Raw genomic sequence first — 14972 nt, 5'->3', positions numbered from 1 at the left:
CCAGGGCCTCAGGGACTTTGACCCCACAGGGACACATGGGAGAGGGACAGGGACACAGGGAAAGCGACAGGGAGACACGGAAAGGGACAGGGACACATGGGGAGGAGGGAACACAGAGAAAGCAACAGGGAGACATGGAAAGGAACAGGGACACATTGGGGGGGACGGGGACACAAAGGGAGGAGGGGGCATAATGCCACCAGGACACACATCAGGGACGATGTTGCCACACCTGTGGGGACGCTGCCACCATGACATGTCAGTGCATGAAGCCACCAGGATGTGTCAGGGGACACTGTCACCAAGCCATGTAACCCCCCGGGTGACACTGACCCTTGTCCTGTCCCCAGTCTGTTCCCAGGGGCAGTTGGGGTCCCCTGAGTGCAGTGGCTCTGGGACACCCTGATGGTTGTCACCTGCTTCTGGGCCACCTGTCACCAGCTGAACAAGTTCCCTGTCCTGCCTTAGTGGGTGGTGACATTCAGCTAGGACATCATGGTGGTGACTATGGGGACCTAGTGGCAGGAACTGCATCAGGCAGTGCTTCGCCGTGGCTGAGATGAAGGTGCTGGTGGCACTGTGGTGGCACTGACATTGTCCCAATTCATGACCCCACCCATGCCCATGTTCCCCATGTCCCCATCCATGGCCATGTCCCCCCATGTCATTGTTCCCCACCCATGCCTTTGTTCAACATCTTTATTTTTACCCCAGTTTCAGGGGTTTCAAAGGGATGAACACAAATTAAAAAAAATCAAGGCTAAACCAAAAGGATTTATGTGTCTGTGCCAGCCGAGCATCCACATGCTTACATGGGTGGAAGAACCTTTTTAAGAGGGGTTTCCATCCCACTGTCTCCAAAATTGTGAGTTTTGCCCCAGTACATCCCCTTTTGGCTGTGGAAAATGCCTGTGGGCCAGAGAGAATTAAAACAATGGATTTATGTTGGAAAAGACCTCCAAGGCCATCCAGTGTTGCTTGATGTCACCAGAAGATGCAAAAGGTGAGATTTTTCTGGGGATGAAAATTGACAAATCTGCTCTCCACAATGGATTTCTGATGGTCTGTGGATGTATCCAGGTACCCATGGGGAGCCCAGGAGGATGTGGAGCCCCCAGCCAGGGATCTTCCCAACACAGATCACCAGGACCACAGATCATGGAGCTCATCGTGAAGCTCTTCCCACACTCTCCACACTTGTAAGGTCTTTCCCCAATGTGGATTCTCCAGTGGTAGATCAGAGTTGAGCTCTAGTTGAAGCTCTTCACACATTCTGAGCACTTGTGGGGCTTCTCCCTGCCATGAAGCTGCTCATGGACACCCAGCTCTGAGCTCTGGCCTATCTCCAGCTGTGTTTCTGGCCCAGGGTGGGTCTTTCCTCCTCACAGATCCTGGGGCTGGGTTTGCAACCCCTCCTCATAAAGGATCTCTGGGGCTTTTCCTCCCTTTTGGATTCCTGCGACATGGAGCTGCTCAAAACGGCCTCTTCCTTTAGGTTCTGCTGTGGGGATTTGTCCTGCCTGGTCTCCATCCTCCTCCTGAGGGAGAAAGGACAAGAAGAGGATAGGATTTGCCTCCGTGCTGGAGGGAAGGGGAAGGAGATCCCCCCCAATCCATCCCTGGCAAGATGGTGTTGGCAGCGAGGCTGTCCTGCAGCTGGGGGCCGTGCTGGGCTGGGAGATTGTAAGAGACAGTCTGAAGTTCCCCTCATTTTTGCCTCACGATCGTTTTAATGGCAGAGACTAAGATCCTGAAGACCCCTATTGGAGTTCTGGCCTGGTTGAGGTGGATGTTCGCCAAGTGATTATTTGCAGCTGTGTTTACTGTGTCACCACACTACACTGCTTCAAGCAGGGCCTGGATAGGAGCTGCTTGCTCTGTACACTTACACCTGCTTCACAATACCCGCTCATCACAACAGCCCATGAATTTTCCCACCTCTTGGCCAAATGAACTTTATGGGGTAACTTTGGTGATCTCCTGCAGAAGATCCCTCATCTGCCTCACAACCACCGTGGCAGATGGAGATTGAAGCTCCTTCCCAAGGACTGAGACTGAGACCCCTATAATCCTAACACAGGGGCGCTGATCTGACTGAAGCAGGTTGTTTGCCAAATGGTGCCTGCAGGTGTGTTCGCTAGACCAAGAAAACAACGGGACTCGCTCACTGCTGAAATTGACTTGCCTTGCTTCAGAACAGGAACTGTCTGTACCTGTTTTTCAATAGACTCATTTCTCCATTACCTGTTCCCTCCACTTGGCAGAGGACTATAAAAGACCCCTAAGTTAACCAAGACTTTGGTGAACCCCCCCAGACGACAGTGAATCTATGTGGCTGGACCATCAAGGATTTAGTCTCTCCATTTGGTAGCTATATCCCTCTTCCTCCTCTTTCACTCTCTCTCTATCCTTTATTTCCTTTCTGAACCTTCTATCACATTTGTTGTGGGCACTCAATAAAGGTGCATTTCTTGTGATTAAACTGATGGTTCCGTGCTGTTTGCCTTTTGCACTTTTGGGATCGGTAAAACGCACCATCACAACATCCTGCTTGTTCTAGCGGATCGTGACAGAGATGGAGCAGGAGAGACTAGGAAAGGGGCAGTGACTTCTTCCTCACCTGCCTGAGTGTCCCAGGACATCTTCCTCTTCCTTGGGGTCGCCTCCCCCTCTATCCGGCCAAAGTTTGGGAATGGGAAATCCTGGTTTGCGGGGGACAAACATGCTGAGCGTGTTGGGTTTGATGGTCCCGGCTGCGCAAGTCCAGTCGGACAAGTGACCACCTTTCTGCCTCGGGAGCCCGGACCCCGCTCATCTCCAGCTTCCCCCACCCCTTCCGTCTACCGGACGTTCCCCCGGCTCCGGGATCGCCCCTCTGCGCTCTCCCCACTCCGAGGCTCCCGCGTTCCACCCCGGCTCTCTACGGGGAATCCCCAACACCGACATCGCCCCCGTCCCCGCCGGTACCGCGCGACCGCTACCTGGGACCGCCTAGATCCCCCCAAAGTGGAATTTGCGGCTCAGCTTTGGGGACCTGCAAGATTCAAACAACCCCATGCCCCGCAAAAAAAATCCTCCGGGAGACCCCCCGATGGATTTTGGCCGATTTGAGCCTTTCCGGCTCACCTGCGGTTTCGGGGGGGCGATGCTGCCGGAGCCGGGGGAGCCTCAGCGGGCGGGCCAGGGAACCGCGTGGCTTCCTGCTGCTGCTGCTCCTCCTCCCGCTCTTCGTCCTTCTCCTATTTCTGCTCCTGTTCTTCCTGCCGCTCCTGCTTTTCCTTTTCCTCCTCCTCTCTCCCTCCTCTCCATCCCGCTCCTCCTCCGCTCCCAGCCCGGCCCGGGCGGTGCCGACATCCAAAAGCAACCGCGCTCTGCTCTGAGGCGGTTGTAAAGCGGCCCCGCCCCGCCCGGCACTGGGAGCGATACTGGGAGCCAGGAAGGAACTGGGAGCCAGGAAGTATCCTGGGATACCAGGAAGGAACTGGGAGCACTCTCCCTCCCAGCATCGCTGTTACTGGGAGCACTGGGAGGGAACAGGGAGGAAACAGCGCCCGGACGCGGCTGCAGCCGGCGGGGGCGGGGCCAGACGGAGGGCGGAGCTATGGAAATACCAGGGGGATCGCGCCACGTGATTGGTGGGCGGGAGCAGCGCGAGGTTTCCCCGGTCACGTGAGGGCTGGGGCGGGCCGGAGCCATGGTGGCGGCGTCCGGTGAGAGAGGACGGGACCGGGAATAGGGACCGGGAATAGGGACCGGGACCGGGAATACAGGACAGAGACCAGGAATGGGTCTGGAATTACGGGACAGAGACTGGGAATGGGACTGGAAATATGGGACAGAGACCGGGAATAGGACTGGAAATACGGGCGTGGCACCGGGAACGGGAGTGGGAATACGGAAACAGCAACCAGACTGAGAATATGGGATGAGGAATAGGAAGATGAGACCGGGAGCGGGACTGGAAATACGGGAACTGGAATATGGGAACGGGACCGAAAATGGGAATGTGGAAACGGAAGAGGGAATATAGAAATAGAAATATGCAAACGGGAATACGAGAACGGGAACAGAAAAGGGCATACGGGACTGAGAATATGGGAACGGCAACCAGACAGAGAATACGGGATAGGAACAGGGAATGAGACCGGGGATAGGGTCTGGACTGAGAAGGGAGCAGGACGGGACACGGGAAGGGGCGGGGGGCACGGGAGTGACAGCGGGGAGAGGGGTATCCAGGACGGGGGACACCGGGAACCGGGACAGGGGGACATGGGGATAGGTCCAGGGCAGTGAGTTTTTTATCAGCTGCCCCAGAACCTCCACCAGGGTCTCCCGGTGCAGCCAGAGCCTCTTGGCCTTGGTTTCCCAAAACCCTGAGCAACACCCAAGTCCCTCCCAGGAGTGCTCAACTCCCTCCAGCCCACACAGCCCCTGCAAGTTCCTCCCATGGCACCGACCATGTCTTAGTTCAAGGTCTTTATTTTTACCCCGGTTTTGGGTGTTTGGAAAGTTCAAAGAGAAATTAAAAGAAAATAAAGGCCACTGGGAGCCTGGAAGAGGTGGAGCCCCCCAGGCAGGTGTCTTCTCAACACGGATCACCAGGGCTCTGCCCAACAGGGGTCACTGGGGATCCTCCAATGTGGATCCTCCCATGGGGGATGGAGCTGGAGCAGCGCACAAAGCTCTTCCCGAAGCTCTTCCTGCACTCAGGGCACTCACAGGGATTCCCTTAGTGATGCCTCTGTTGGTGTTGGATCAAGGCTGAGCTGTGCCTGAAGCTCTCGCCACACTTGAGACACTAGTATGGCCTCTCTCCAGTGTGAATCCACTGATGTAGGAGGAGATAAGAGCTGCTCTGAAACCTCTTCCCACATATTCAGGACACTCATAGGGCCTGTGACATCACAAGGAGCGGGGCTGGGATTTGCTCTGGTGCCTGTGACATGACAAGGAGCGGGGCTGGGATTTGTTTGGTGCCTGTGAAATCCCAAGGGCAGTGTCCCAGCGGGGCAGCTCTCAGTGTCCCCAGCAGGTCACAGTGTCCAGTGCAGCCCGTGCCAGCGGTCACTGCGCACACGGGGCAGGCTGGGCAGGATGGGGGTCGGGGCAGAAACGCCGCCCCCGGGACTGGGCTCTCCCCCTGCCTCTGGGGCCCAGCCCCTGCTGGGAGCGCCTTGGGCAGGGCACGGGGCTGCTGCTGGGCCAGGGGGACAGGCCTTGCCCCCTGCCAGCTGCCCGGGCCCCTCTGATGCCTGTCCCACGTCCCTGTGGCTCCTGTCCTTGCTACTCCCTGCCACCTTCACTCCCTCCATCAAAGCCCCACTCAACCTCTGTACGATGACCTCTGGAAAGAAAGAAAGAATGAAGGAAAGGAACTGTTGTCTGTTCACCCTGGCTGGATGCCAGGCACCCACCAAAGCTGCTCTCTCACTCCCCTTCAGAGATGGACGGGAGATAAAAAATGGAATGGAGGCTTCATGGGTTGAGATAAGGACTGGGACAGATCACTCAGCAAAGGCCATCATGGCAAAACAGGTTTGAAATTAGAGACATTAATCGAATTTATTACTATCAAAATCAGAGCAGAATAGTGAGGAGTAAAATAAAGGTTTAAAAACACCTTCTGCCCATCCCTCCCTCCTTCCCAGCTCTACCTCCTCCCCCAGTGGGTGCAGGGAGACAGGGAATGGGGGTTCTGTTCAGTTTACACCCTGTTGTTTCTCCTGCTGCTTGGGGAGAGGAGTCATTCCCCTGTTGTGCCTGGGTCCCTCCCCGAGACACTTCTCCATGAACTTCTCCAAGGTGAGTTCATCTCAGGGACAGCAGTTCTTCACAAACTGCTGCAGCGTGGCTCGCTCTTCCATGGGCTCACAAGTCCTAGCAGGACCCTGCTCCAGCGTGGGCTCCTCTCTCCAGGGGTTTGCAGGTCCCTGCCAGGTTCCTGCTCCAGCACAGGTTTCTCATGGGGTCACAGCCTCCGCTCAGGCATCCCCCTGCTTTGGCACGGGCTCCTCCAGGTGCTGCAGGCGCATCTCTGCGCTCTGTACCCTCCATGGGCTGCAGGGGCCCAGCTGCCTCACCAGGGACTGCACCAGGCAATCTCAGGGCAATCAGCTCCAGCACCTGGAGCAGCTCCTGCCCCTCCTCCTGCCCTGCCCTGGAGTGTGGAGAGCTGTTCCTCTCACATGTTCTCACCCTGTTCTTCCCTGCTCACAGTTACATCTACAAGATCACCCATTTTCTTAAATCTCTTATCCCAAAGGCGTTACCACCATTTCTAACTGGCCCAGCCTTGGCTGGCGGCTGGTCCCTCCTGGAGCCGGCTGCAATTGACTCTGTGGGATATGGAGGAGCAGCTGCTTCCAGCAGCCTCTCACAGAAGGTGCTCCTAGAGCCCCTCCCTTACCAAAACCTGGCCATGCAAACCTAGTATAAGTATAGTAGGGTTTTTACAGCCATTATTAATTTTTATTATTTCTATTCTCACTATTGTTGCTATTAATTTAAATATCACTGTTGTTGGTATTAATGTTACAGTTATTACTGTTTTTATCTTTTTTACTCTATATTAATAGTGGCTACAGTAGAATTGAAACCAAAGTTCTTAATTGCAAGTGGAAGCTATAATTTTGGCAGTTGCTTGCCTTGCCCTGTTCTGTGTCATTACTGTGTGTGAAGCTGCCTGGGCTCCTTATTTTCCTGGTTTTGGAAATTCGATGGCATTGCTCACATGTCAGAAAGAGATGACTTGTTCCAATCAAATGCATTGCCTGAGCTCTTCTAGTCCCAGTATTGGAAGATTGTTTTCTAACGTTGTTGACTTTCCCAGCTGCTGTTAATATTTGTGATTTTATAACAGAATGTTCTCGGATGTTATTTTGCAAGATTCTGTAATCAGCTTCCAGTTTTGCTCTTGGATTTCTTAATGGTGTGACAGAACTGAAGCTAGCATTTTCGGTGGGAAGTGTCCTAGTTTAGGGCAAATTTGGGAGAAAACCTCCAGGAGGAGCCCCCCCATACAGCGAACCCCCATGGCCCCTCCCCCACCTGGTTTGGGAAGAATTTCCTCGGAGCGAAGTGGGAAAAAACCCTGTTTATTTACCATGCAAAACACTCCCCAGCACAAAACAACAACACCAGATGACAAACTCTTTCACCGCTCTGAAAAGATGACAAATTCAGAAAGTCTCTCCTGGGAGTGGTCGCCCAGTTCTCGGTCTCCGGTGCTGGGGATGGCTGCTGCAGGTCACAAAATGCAGGCTCTTGTTTCTTTTTGTTTCCCAGGTCCCAGTCTGGAGCAGGTTCAGATGATATTCAGGAAAGGGAAAGGAAAAAAAAACAATCCAGGGTAAAAATTGGACTGCCTAGCTAAACTAACTTATAAGCAAAAGCAAAAGCAAGGGCAAAGCGAAAGCAAGCAAGCAAGCAAGCCTTAGCCTCTCCTAGACACAGATCATGGGAGAGGTGAGCCGGCTGATAACAACACAAAACAAACCTTCACTTTCAGAGTCAGTCCTGAAGGCACAGAACATAATATCAGGCATAAACAGAACACATGATTGGGAATGCAAGCACCGTAACATCACCCTAGGACATCCCACCCCCTATCTCCAAATCGTCAACATACTACCAAACATCATGTAAAAACTTCATCAAGTAAAAACTTCCATCTTTCACTCACTCAGACACATTTCCTTCTCTCTCACTTGCTCAGACCTTCGACACTTACACATTTCCTTCTATCTCACTTGCTCAAACCTTTGACACTTACACATTTCCTTCTGTCTCATGTCTGTGTGGTTTAATGTACAAACAATGGCAGTAGCATCCAGCAAACAGTAATATTTGCATATGAGTCCCACCCCACAATCAGATCTCCTTGAGGTACATATGGTGTTGTTCCATCTCTCTGCATTATCCACCATGTACAACCTGGTCCCTGAGCAAAGACAATCCCATGAATGGGTTTGTATGTACTCAAGGCAGAATTGATCCACACTGTCTTCCCTAACAAACCTCTGATATGTGCCACTGGGACTTTATCTCCGTCTACTATATTCAGGGACTCAGATTGGGCAGGACCTGCTCCATTGGTGGAACCTCGGGTGTTAACTAACCAGGTGGCCTTTGCTAAATGCTGCTCCCAGTTTTTTGAAAGATCCCCCACCCAATGCTTTCAAGGTGGTTTTTAACAGTCCATTGTACCTCTCCACTTTGCCTGCAGCTGGTGCATGGTAGGGAATATGGTACACCCACTCAATGCCATGTTCCCTAGCCCAGGTGTTGATAAGGCTGTTCTTGAAATGAGTCCCATTGTCAGACTCAATCCTCTCAGGGGTACCATGCCTCCAAAAAACCTGCTTTTCCAGGCCCAGGATGGTGTTATGGGCTGTAGCATGAGACACAGGGTAGGTTTCCAACCATCCTGTGGTGGCTTCCACCATTGTGAGCACGTAGCGCTTGCCTTGGCATGTCTGGGGCAGTGTGATGTAGTCAATCTGCCAGGCCTCCCCATACCTGTACTTGGACGACCGTCCACCATACCATAGGGGCTTCACTCGCTTGGCCTGCTTGATGGCAGCACATGTCTCACAGTCATGGGTAATCTGAGAAATGCTGTCCATGGTTAGATCCACCCCTTGGTCTCATGCCCGTTTATAGGTGGCATCTCTACCCTGATGACCTGAGGCATCATGGGCCCATTGTGCTAGGAACAACTCCCCCTTGTGTTGCCAATCCAAGTCTATCTTTCACACCCCTATCTTTGCAGCCTGATCTACTTGCTGGTTGTTTTGCTGCTCTTCATTAGCTCTACTCTTGCGTGTTGTGATGCACTAAATAGTTATTTAGATGTTGTTTTGCACTGGGTGATTGGGAATTTGCACTGAGTAGTTTTTATATTGCACTATGTCACATTGGTCTATTCCACACACCTTTCCCCTCCCCCCCAAGCCTCAGGTGTGATGGGCTCTCCCTGACCTTCTGTCCCCTCCCCTTCTCCTCACCTGTGTCCCATTGGATGTGTCCCCTCGGCTCTGCGCCACCCATTTTTCCCTGGGAGAACACGCTCTCACTCTCACTCTCTCTCTCTCTCTCTCAGACCTCACCAGACACCTCAGCCTCTGTTACCCCCTGAGGTGTTGCCTGGATCTAAGGTGGCTCCTGATAATAAACAGGATTTGGTCCTGAGGAGAAGAGCTCGTCTTTTACCTGTGTCCATGTAGGATTCCCACCCCGTGATGAGAGGGGACAAAAAGGGATTTCCTACACTTGGGAACATGGGCATCTACATGGTGAACCTTCACAGGGAGTTTCTCTACCCTGGTAGCGATGTCTTTCCATTCTTCAGCAGCCCAAATTGGTTTTCCTCTATGCTGGCAGTTGGCCTCTTTCCATCTCTCCAGCCATTCCCACAGAGCATTGGCTACTATCCATTAATCAGTGTAGAGGTAGAGCTTTGGCCACTTCTCCCTTTCTGCAATGTCTAGGGCCAGTTGAATGACTTTGAGTTCAGCAAGTTGACTTGATCCACCCTCTCCTTCAGTGGCCTCTGCAACCTGTTGTGTGGGGCTCCATACAGCTGCTTTCCACTTCCGATTCATCCCTACGATGTGACAGGAACCATCAGTGAAAAGAGCGTAGCGTGTTTCCTCTGCTGGCAGTTAGTTGTGTGGTGGAGCTTCTTCAGCCCGTGTCACTGGTTCTTGTTCTTCATCTGTGACACCACAACTTTCCTCTTCAGGCTAATTTGTAATTACTTCCAAAATCCCAGGGCAATTCAGTTTACCAATACGGGCATGCTGCATGATGAGACCTCCATGTAGCACTTGCTCCATGTAGCATTGGTGGCATGGTGGGTGAAGGGAACCTTTGCTCTGAACATCCACCCCAGCACTGGTAGTTGGGGTGCCAGGAGGAGTTGTGCTTCCGTACCAATCACCTCTGAGGTGGCTTGGACTCCTTCCTAGGCAGCCAAGATTTCCTTCTCTGTTGGGGTGTAGTTGGCTTCAGACCCTCTGTAGTTCTGACTCCAAAATCCTAATGGTCAGCCTTGAATCTCATCAGGCACCTTCTGCCAAAGGCTCCAGGACAGACCATGGTTCCCAGCTGCAGCGTAGAGCACGTTCTTCACAACTGGTCCCATCCTGACTGGGCCAAGGGCTACTGCATGAGCCATCTCCTGCTTAATCTGGGCGAAAGCTTGTTGCTGCTCAGGGCCCCAGTGGAAATCGTTCTTCTTACGGGTGACCAGGTAAAGAGGGCTCATGATCTGGCTGTACTCAGGAATATGCATTCTCCAAAAGCCTATAGCACCTAAGAAAGCTTGCGTTTCCTTCTTATTGGTTGATGGGGACATAGCTGTGATCTTGTCGATGACATCCATAGGAATCTGATGCTGTCCATCTTGCCACTTCACTCCCAGGAACTGGATCTCTCGAGCAGGTCCCTTAACTTTACTCTTCTTGATGGTGAAAACAGCTTCCAGGAGGATTTGGATGATTTTTCTCTCCTTTCTCAAACACTTCTGCTGCTGTCTTCCCCCACACAATGATATCATCAATGTACTGTAGATGTTCTGGAGCCTCACCCTTTCCTAGTGCAGTCTGGATCAGTCCATGGCAGATGGTGGGACTGTGCTTCCACCCCTGGGGCAGTCGGTTCCAGGTATACTGCACTCCCCTCCACATAAAGGCAAACTGAGGCCTGCATTCTGCTGCCAGAGGAATGGAGAAAAATGCATTGCCAATATCCATAGTGGCATTCCACTTTGCTGCCTTGGACTGCTTGTACTGGAGCTCTAACATGTCCGGCACAGCAGCGCTCAGTGGTGGAGTCGCTTCATTCAATGCATGGTAGTCCACAGTCAATCTCCATTCTCCTTCAGATTTACACACAGGCCAGATGGGGCTGTTGAAGGGTGAGTGGGTTTTGCTGACCACCCCTTGGCTCTCCAGCTCTTGGATCATCTTATGGATGGGAACCACAGCATCTTGAGTTGTTCTGTAGTGTTGGTGATGCACTGTTGAAGTTGCAATTGGTACCGGTTGCTCTTCTCCCTTCAGAAGTCCTACTGTAGTTGGATTCTTGGACAGTCCAGGCAAGGTGTTCAATTGCTGGATGCCCTCTGTCACTACAGCTGTTATCCCAAATGCCCACTTGAGTCCTTTTGGGTCTTTAAAATACCCTCTTCGGAGGTAATCTATGCCCAAAATGCATGGGGCCTCTGGGCCAGTCACAATAGGGTGTTTCTTCCACTCATTTCCAGTCATGCTCACCTCAGCTTCCACCAAGGTAAAGTCCTGTGATCCCCCGTCACACCAGCCATGGAGACAGATTCTGTCCCCACATGTCTCGATGGGACTAATGTGCATTGTGCACCAGTATTGACCAAAGCCATAATATCACCCTAGTGTGATAAATGGGCCAGGAGACCAGCTCCCTTTTGATGCCTTTATTCAGTGATCAGCTCTGGGTGGGGGCCCGAGGGGCTGCGCACACTGACGCTGCTCCCTTTGGCAACACAGAGGAGGAGGTGATCAGTTTTGCTTCACAGCGCAGCTGGGGCTTCCGTCCTCACGAGCGTGCCTAGGAAAACATCTTCTGGCTCTTTGGCTGGGGTCCTCATTCTAGTCCAGTTCCACTAGGTGATGGTGACCTTTAAAGCCCTGTTGGTGGAGTAAAGGGACTTCCCCCCAGTAGGTCCAGTCACTTAGTTCTTCAAATTTTAGGTTGGCTCGTTGTTTCCAGGGTCTTTTGTTGGGTTTTCTTGAGCTTTTCTTAATTTGCATATTCCGGGAATGTTTCTGGCTGCCATTTTGGGGAGCAGCAGAGGCAATACCGGAGGGATTCAATAAGGGTACAGGTAAGGGGGGGGTTACAACTAGGGTGTATGTAAGGGAGTTAACGGTGGGGGTACCAGGTGGGTTTAACCAGGGTTTAGCTTATTACAACTGTAAGTGCATTAACAGCTCTAACCATATTGAACTTGTTCATAACACTAGGACAGAAGCCTTCAGTCTGAGATAGGATTGTCTCAGCAGCAGCTGTTTTTGCACATGTAAGCAGAGATAAAAAAGATTCCATGAGCTGAATATTCTGCCTCGTTCGGAACCCGCAGTGCCCGGCTCGGGGGAGCTGCGCTGGGAGCTGCAGGTTGTGCCGGGGGCAGGCAATGGTCGGAGCCCCCAGCAAGGGCCGGCGATGGACACTGACCCTTTGCTGGGCAGGGGCTCGGGGCCCTGCGGCGCCGGGCGGTCGGTGCACAGTCAGGCCGGGACCGTGAGAGCTGGGAGCAGCGAGAGAGCCCGGGCCGAACATCAGCACCGGGGCGGGCACGGCCTGGGAGTGGGCACAGCCCGGGGGTCCCGCAGAGCCTCCCTGCTCCAGAGCCGCAGCTGCGACACTGGGGCCACTGCCAGGATCTTTGGGGCAGGGAGGAGCTGCAGGTGGGCAATCCAAGTGCGTCCTTTGGGGCAGGACTTTGTCCCGATCTGGGGGAATTCCCGCGGGCTGGGAAGGCTGGGGCGGCTGCCGAGCGAGCCCAGAGCCCCCAGGCAGAGCTCTTTGCCTGGGGCCAAGGGCTGGGCGCCCTCTCAGCGGCTCCGAGACGGCAGAATTTTGGGGGTCCCGGTGTTGGCTGCCGACAGAGCCCTGGCACTGGGCTGGGGCATGCGTGGGACCCTCCTGTGGCGGGGATTGGGCTACTCGGGTCAGGCCCTGCATTGTCAGCCCGGAGCCACATGGCGATCGCCTGATACCAGCGGGGGTGGGAGTTGGGAGAGTGGAGAAGGGCGGTACCGGAGCTGGGGAAACCTCTGCAGCCTGCGGGGTCGGACGTTCTGATAAGGGGGACCCATGGGAGCCTGGAACGTGGAGCCCGGATAGGGGGAACCCGGGCAGCCTGGAGATGTTGAGACCATTGTGATAAATGAATATGATTTGTGCTAATAATTGTAACTATGTCAATATTTTAAAAAATATTTGTTAAAAAGTAATAGAGGAAAATAATATGAAATAAGTGTCATAAAACAGATGTTTTCAGATGTTCATGAGAAAATAGGATACAGGATGGAGTATTGAGATAAGCAATATCCTAGAACAGAAATCGGCTTTGAGATGAATAAAGTTAGGAAAACTCCCAAGGCAGAATTTGCATTGGGACAAACGAGGTTAAGACTACTCCCAAGGCAGGATTGGCCTTGAGATGAAGACAATTCCAGATAGGGAATCTAAAATAGTGGTCTTATCTGTGAAATAATGAGGCTTATTTGGAACGTAATGCTTACTTACAAAACACAAAGCTTAATGCACATGCACAACTTGCCACGTTTTTCAGAGGACAGCAAGGAAGACTGTGAGCCTTCCTCTGAAAAGACCATCAAAAAGCCAAGAAGACCCCTTAGCAACAAGTGGAATATGTGCCATGCAGTATAGTGATGTAGATTTCAAGAATTGGAGGAGATTACGGAAAAATATTGAAGAATATGTATTAGCATACAGTATATAAGTTGTATTTGGATTCTTTTGCCTTTTGTGCGTGAGGCAGGGTGGGGAAGGCCTCCCATATCCCAGTCGATCTGTTTTGCTTTTGCTTTATCCAAACCACTGCCAAATTTGTTTTTGTAACTACTTGATTGTATTTTATATAAAATTGCTGCTCAATCAAAATTGCTGCTAAATTTAATTTTGTGGTTTATTAATTTGGACATATAGGTACCTCATTCATAACACCATGGACAAAAGAGACCCATGGGTACCGCGGAACCCTGAAATAGGGACCCCGCACAGGCAGTACCCCTGGAGCCCCTCTGACACCCACCTGCGGAGCCCAGAGAAGGGGAACCTCTGGTATTGCCAGGAGCCCCAGCAGCCCAGAGAGAGGAGATACCAATACACACTGGAGCTGCAGGAGCCCAGACAGGAGGGACCTCTTGAACTCCAAAGTGGACAGACCAGAGAGGGAACTCCTGGGTGGATGGTTTTTTGCTGAATCTTGGTGGTTTGGGTTTTTTTGAGGGTGGCTGAATCTTGGTGGTCTGGAGGTTTTTATGGACACCAGACACCTGGTGACTTTTTGATATGGACTCAGGCAGGAGGAACACCCCAGCCAACGCAGTCACAACTTGTTTTTCCCCCAAAACAGAAATTCCAGTTCCCAAACCTTGGCCAGATGGAGGAGGAGGAGGAGGCTGCAAGGAAGAGGAAGATTCCCTGGGACACACAGGCAGGTGAGGAGGAAGTCACTGCCCCTTTCCCCCTCTCTTCTCCTCCATCTGCCAGCCCAACATCACCCCTGGCTGCAGGACAACCCTGCTGCCAGCGCTGTACTGCCAGGGGTGAGTTGGAGAAATCTCTTTCCCCTTCCATCTGGTATGAAAATAAATCTTCCCTTCTTCCTTCTTTCTGTCTTTCTTCCTTTTTCTGGTTCCTTCCTCTCCTTGTCCTTCCTCCCTCAGAAAACGAGCTGAGAATAGAGACTAAGGAGGACAAATCCCTGCAGCAGAAACTGGTGGTCCCTGAGCAGCTTCATGGTAGGGAGAAGCCCTAGAGGTGCTTGGAATGTGGGAAGAGCTTCAGCCAGTGCTCCAGCCTTCTCACCCACCTTCGGGTGCACCTGGATGGGACCCACTTTGAACAGGGCCAGATTTGAGCTGGAATATCAGGATTCCCAGGCCTAGGTCATTGAGTGTGCCCAGCACATCCCCCACTGACCTGGAGATGCTGCAAGTCCAGTACAGTGATAGCAGGGTTGAGTAGGGGGAGCAAGGGGCTGGGGGGATCTGTGGGAATAGGGGTATTTGTGGGGCTGGGATGGGAGTTGTCCTCCTGCTCCTCACCATCTTGTGCTTCTCAGAGCCCAGTCACTCCCAGTATGATCCCAGTTGCCCTCAGCATAGTTCGAATTGCTCCCTGTTGCTCCCAGTGTGATGTCAGTGGCCTCTAGCATAGTTCCAGTCACTCCCCGTAGGATC

At 52.5% G+C, this 14972-nt stretch overlaps 1 protein-coding gene and 1 pseudogene across 2 annotated transcripts in view; both read right to left on the bottom strand.

The window, feature by feature from the left end:
* LOC137464133 (class I histocompatibility antigen, F10 alpha chain-like) overlaps positions 1-14972 on the bottom strand; it is a 372308-nt gene that overhangs the window by 264549 nt on the left and 92787 nt on the right. The gene's annotated exons all lie outside the window — the stretch shown is intronic.
* Positions 4775-14972, bottom strand: part of LOC137464160 (zinc finger protein 436-like) — a 46872-nt pseudogene continuing 36674 nt past the window's right edge.

The sequence above is a fragment of the Anomalospiza imberbis genome, chromosome 37, assembly GCF_031753505.1.
Source record: "Anomalospiza imberbis isolate Cuckoo-Finch-1a 21T00152 chromosome 37, ASM3175350v1, whole genome shotgun sequence".
Taxonomy (NCBI): domain Eukaryota; kingdom Metazoa; phylum Chordata; class Aves; order Passeriformes; family Viduidae; genus Anomalospiza; species Anomalospiza imberbis.
This window is presented reverse-complemented; position numbering and strand designations above follow the sequence as displayed.